Below are 6,579 nucleotides of genomic sequence, written 5' to 3' on the forward strand. Positions count from 1 at the left end.
ACTTGGAATTTATATATAAAAGCAAAGTCATACAAACTACAATAAGTAAATACCACTTATCTCTAATTCCTCCCCAAGCAAACTCCTTGAAGTTCCTCTGAATCTCTTCCTTTCCTTACAGTACACAGAATTCTTTTTCGAAGCGGCAAGGAGGAAGAAATCTCTCACTTTCTCTCCACTCTTACAATCTCTCAAAGAATTCCTCACAATCTAACCCTAAATTAAACTCTCGTACTCTCTACACTCTCTCTACACTCTCTTCAACTTCCTCCCCCAACTCCTTAATTTTTAGCCAAAAGTTTCTCTTAAAGTTGTAGAAGAGTTTTCCCAAGAGTTTCCTAAGCATCCCCTAAAAAATCGTCCACATTTAATGCACCTGTTGAGATAACCGTTGATCTCGCCGTCGGCGGCCGTGAGGGCGCCTTCTGCGGCCATCTAGAATATTTAATTCTGAACTCTCGGGAAAACCCGTCGTCGGCGCCTTAGTTCAAATCTTCATATTTTGATCATTTTCGCTACAAATTCGCTCTTTTTTGCATTTTTTTATCCAATGATCATAATTCAACATATCTGCAACAAAACATCAAAAATACCCTTATTTAAAGTGCAATATTATTAATATTTAAAGTGATCATAATTCAACATATCTGCAACAAAACATCAAAAATACCCTTATTTAAAGTGCAATATTATTAATAATAGTATAAAATATGTATGAAAATCTCAACATATTTTTCTTTGGTCACCTCTATCAGTAAGTATTATCAACTTACTCCATTGGATTCTTACCCTTCCCTGTAAACATCTAAAAGTAGTAAGTGTGAGCAACCACATCTCAATAAGTTACACAAAACTTACAATTAAAATCAATGCATGAAAATAGAGTAATATGCTTGATTGCATCATAATCATGTCATGTATACCAAATAAGTTTGAATATCACTAAACATGTATATGTATACTATAAGCATGTTGCCATAATATTATATCAAATCACAAAAGTAGCAATGTAAAGAAATGCACATCATCAAACACAACTATCATCCACATATATTATACAAGTTAGATGATCGGGCTAATCATATGGTGTTTTTCTTGTACCAATCATAGTAAAATGGGTACATTATCTATCATATCATATCATATCAATAAAAACTATTAGAACAATCAGCTGGTATAATACATGACAGCTGTCACCCCTAGCCCGTCAACACTCATATCATAATATATTCACCACTTATAACTTCCAATATTTATCAGATTTATACTACTAACCCATTTAATGAAAAAACAGTCAGCCTACCCTCCTTTGTAGAGTAACATATCTCTGCCAACTTGAATCGTAGTAGACAACATTTCTTGTGTACACTCATTCCAAAATATCATAGCATTTTCAAGCAATCATAATATATTTGACATCACAGTGTATGTGTAAAACATACATGTAAGACAAAATGGGGAGATCCATATTATGTAATAATATGACCAATCTATATGCACCAATTAAAATATAAATTTGCATATTAAGCATGCATGTAATAATCTTTGTGTTGATATTTCATAATTTACATAATTTTAATTATATTTTTTATAAAAAATTGTATAGCACACAAATTAGGACTTTTACGTAAAACAAAAAAAAATGATAAAAATACAAAATTCATTTTTCAAAATGTGAAGAAAAGCTAGGACAATAATATATTAAAAGTTACATGATGAAGATTTTCAAAATACAAAGATATCATCATGTTTTCGTATGTTTTTCTCTCTTTTATTTTAGAAGGATCACCAACCTGTTGATCATCGTATACTTCCCTCATTCAAATAAATCTCCCTCCCGAATCAGATCAGTGATTTGAAGAGGAGCGAAACCGAATAAGAAGGGACATACGACAAAACGACAAACAACAAAAAATACAAAACGTGGAGAGTCTGCATGCGGTAAACATCGCAAAGATAGCTTAAGAGTGTTCGCCCAAACAAGATCGGGCGAAAGCACCTTAAACCAATATTCGCGAAAAAATATCTACATAGACTACCCATAACTAGAGATTCAGGTGTAGGTGCCTGTTCTGGGGTCAAAAGCACTCCAAGGGGACGTATCCTACTTGGTTAATTACATCTTTGGGGTACCCAAGAATACACTCGATCAAAAGAGTTTCGCTTGGATTATTGTGAACCTGGGGCCATAGGTACTCAAAGGATGGTTATTCCGTGTGGGAACAATCTCGATACTTCAAAGCTCGCGTTAAGCCATCAGGCAGAGCGTGAGTCTCTCACATCCCAAATGGGTAGCGGCTCATCGGCATGCGGAGCCCAAAAAATAACCTAAATCATCTTGATGAGGATATCCCAACACATCAAAGCACGTCCATGCCAAAGGGCGGAGGACAAATCATCGTATCCCAAATGGGCGGCAGCTCATCGGCATCAGGCCGTCAAGATGATATCAACGAAGTCAATGAGCGACAGGGCTCAAAGGTGCTCAACAAGAGGAAGGTAGAGTGAGCCTAAAAGGTAAAGGTAACTGGGTCGGGGTACCACGGACCCGTCATCCACAGCTACTAGGACCTTAAATCTACCTGGTCATGAAGAAAGTCGACCCAACACGTCTTGAGGTTCCCGGTCAGCAATATGTGAATTGCGTCATCCACGGGAACCTTAGTAGCCCTAAGGTCAATTGAAGAAAACTCTATCATATGACTATAAGCTGGAGCTACAAGAGTGGGACTTATACCTGCCGAAGTGGCAATGATGCCTCAGGAAAGAAGAGAAGCGGAGGTTCAGCTACAAAGTTGGAAACGCTCCAAACAAAAGGACATATACCACGTTTAGGTCGGGGGGTCTTCTAACATCCTAGACGCACTAGACAACCACTATAAAAGGTATGATGGGCCAGTCAGATTGAAGAAGCATGAGGGCTCCTCCTCGGGATATGCAAATATGAATGCAGTTAGCTAAAGCGATCCTTAAGTTTTGTGGAGGCTCTATTAATATATGCAAGAAAGTAAATGTTGCAGTTTTTAAATTGTGAATATTTTAAACCTAAATTTTAATTATCTTGAATATTTTATTTAGATTTTGTAGAAAATTATCATTTTAAGGTCCTTAATGAGCCTAGATTATATCGTGAAATCTCAAATAAACCACATAAAAAAATAAGAAAAGCACACGCAATTGCAAACATACAATATGATGCAAAAAGCAAAGCAAATCAAATTAAAATAATAAAACAGGCCAATGCCGCTTGGTCAGCAACATTTTATAGAAAAAAAATGCGGTCGAACTCCGTATATACATGCCCAGTCCTAATTCTATACATCAATATAAAAATGCAGAATTAAGATACGGTGCACGAGCATCTGCTACTGGTCCCCTCCACATGATTTTCGCGCCAAACACCTCAGAACCCGTGCCCGTATCTTATTTCTTCTACAAGACTCTCCTAGTCCCTAAAAGGACATAAAGAAAAGAAAAAGACTCAATCCTGCATGAAAATAAGTGTCAGCGGGAAAGCTCACATGCAAATAATGTATTCTGAGCATTGCCTTAAAAGTTGTGAGCTAAATAGCATCTGCAAGCAGAAGGGTCAGAAATCGTCACATACTCCCTTAATAGTGGTACATGTGCGTGTGCATATAAATAGGCATGGATCCTTGCAGAAAAGCGTCCTAACACACTACCATACATATGCAACATGTAGTCACACCACAAGCACAATGCGAAAGAAAGATACCTGGCTAAGGCAATTAATCTAATAGAGAACAATAGTCAGGCATCGAAAAGACTACATCGCAACCTAAATTCTAGCCTAGCACACAATATAACGAGAAATGTGTCAACCTAATATCTAAGTGCGGGGCAAATCTTGGTATAGTATGACTTTGACAGTGTCGCCACACCGACCCCATCTTAAAAATATAAATGATATAAAGGGTGTCACAAAGAGTGATGACATGAGTTAGATCTATTATATCTTTAGCACAGTCAATCTTGTGTCAATTTTGATGACTTAACTCGCATTGCTCACCGGGATCAACCCAACAAGCAATGTTCGTTGTTAAGGCATCGTGACCGACACGGGGTCGCTCTCCTAACAAGACTAGCTCGCTACCCATGAAAACATGCAAATGCAAATGCACACAATCATGAAAACCATGTGATAGAAGTGTAGAGTGTACCGTGGGGCAGTGACTCAGGAGAAGATGGGCATACTATGTAGGCAGCGGCCCGAGCCAATGGGGGTGTCGTAGCGGCAGTGGCTAAGGCATGCCGTGGAGGCAGCGGCCCGAAGAAGATGTGTCAAGGCGGCAATGACCGAAAGGGAAGGACGTGTCGTGGCAGCGGCGGCCCGAGGAAGGTGTGCCGAGGCAGTAGTGACCGAAAGGGATGGGCGTGTCGTGGCAGCAACGACTCGAGGAAGGTGTGTCGAGGCGGCAGTATGCCATGGTGGCAGTGGCCCAAAGAAGTGCAACACAAGCAAATGATAATGATCATGAAAGCTAACAAATATAAGATGCAACATGCAAGAAGGCAAGCATGCGATATAATGTAAAAGCAAACAAATATGGAAGTGATCGGTTGATTGAACCGTGGTGGTCGGTCGAACAAAAGTGATTGGTCGACCGGGTCAGAGTGGCCTATCAGAGCGAAGTGAAATGTTCGTTGGGCCGGGGTGGCCGGTCGGTGCAAAGTAAGATGCTCGTCTGGTCAGGGAGGCCGATCAGAGCGAAGTGAGATGCTCGTCGGGCCAGAGCGGCCGATCAGAGCAAAGTGAGAGGCTCATCGGGCCAGAGCGGCTGGTCGAAGCAAAATGAAATGCAACATGCACCAAGAAAAAATGTAATATGCAGCAAAACAATATGCATGTAGTAAACCGGACTCGTGCTAGCGACCTCACCTAGGAGACCTAAGGTTTAGACCCTTAGATGTGCGGCATCGTCACCTCTTACTTTGGTGAGGAAAAGTGGGGAGTTTTTCCCCAGATCTCCGAGGGGGAAACTCTCCACGATGTCTCGAAATAGGATAGCTACAAAGTTTTTTTTATTTTGTGAACTCCTCCAGACTTTGCAAAACGAGTCAACTACAAAGCTACTCTCGCTTTGCCAAGTCTGACCTCCCAGCTCGTCCAAGTAAAGCTGGGGAACCCAAAGCAATGGGAGTGAGGGACTCCGACCCATCGGGACTTGCGCTAAGGCTCACAATAAGAGGGGAGACACTCAACTTTACGGGGGGTGTTTGGTCATGCACAAAAAGTCCTAACCTAAAAGCTGGCTCTAGGAAAACCAACGATCCATCACGCAGGCACGTCATCATGCCGACCTACGCCGGCGCACGCATCCCGTGTGAGCGATCAAACTCACACACCTAGACTTCAATATTCCTAAGGTTGGCTAGGAGGTAGGGGATCTCACCATCGTGATTGTTGCAGAGGCATTTTCTTTGCTTGCTCCAAGCTTGCTAGCATCCGATCCATGCTCCAGTGTGCCTCATAAAATGTGCAAAGAACAACAAAAAGACCCAATGAGGGTTGGAGTCAGTGAGATATGCAAAGTACTCAAAAAATAATAATTTTGATATAAAAAAATATAACAAAACTATACCTTTGAGAAGGGTCGCTCGACGACGGTGCAAGAGGGGAAGTTTTCCTTGCAATGGAGAAGACACCCACGTCTCTTCAAGCAGCGGTAACGTCACTGCCCAGTGACATCGAGATGCTCCGGCGAAGTGTCCAGCCATCGGGAAGGTAAGACAGCGAGGTGAAGGAGTTAACTCGTCGGCAATGTGCACCGAAAGCGAAAGAGAGGAGAGCCCAAAATCTGACTTTCTCCTCGCTGATTTTCTCCAGCGTAAATCGACACTGGTGAATCACAAGGCCAACAAGGAGGAAGACATCCAGTCTAGGAGAAAGAGGGAAGCCCAAGGTGGCCGGCCAAAAGGGGGAATAAACCTGCTAGGGAGGAGCTCCAGCGGAGGAGGATGCCACAGATCTGGCAGGTTGGAGGCACAGACGGTCGGAGAGGAGGGTATCAGCACTGGATCTAATCACTGTAGTCAGAGGAGGAGGAGGGTGCGACAATAAGGAGCTCGGCGTCGTGAGAAACCCTCATCAGGCCGGGCGGACTTACCACAGTGAGGAGGAGGCAGCGCCGACGTTTGCCAGCGAGGAGCGCCGGCAGAGTGCGAGGAGCGGAGAGGTCGGCCGGCTCGAGGTCTAGGGTTCGCGAGAAGGGCCGTGATGACAGTGTCGCGTGCAATCAGGGAGAGAGAGGGGAGGTAGCGTAAGTTTATATATATATATATATATATATAATATTATGTATAATATAATATATTATATAATAATAATAATTATTATAATTATCGTTCACGTATTTTTCACTCGTACACATCTTCACGGTGAAATGAATGTCTTTTCTGGCTAAAATCGACGTTCCGGGCGCGTTGGCGCAGTTCGTTTTGTCGTTCGAGGTCGTTTGGGCCACTTTTTTGACTATCGTGCCCAAAACGATAATTCAGACATTTTAACCCCGCCCGCGAAGCCGTAGCAAAGTGGACGTCCTCCGGAAGCAAAGGCGA

This window comes from Phalaenopsis equestris, unplaced genomic scaffold, assembly GCF_001263595.1.
Source record: "Phalaenopsis equestris unplaced genomic scaffold, ASM126359v1 Scaffold001187, whole genome shotgun sequence".
Lineage (NCBI taxonomy): Eukaryota > Viridiplantae > Streptophyta > Magnoliopsida > Asparagales > Orchidaceae > Phalaenopsis > Phalaenopsis equestris.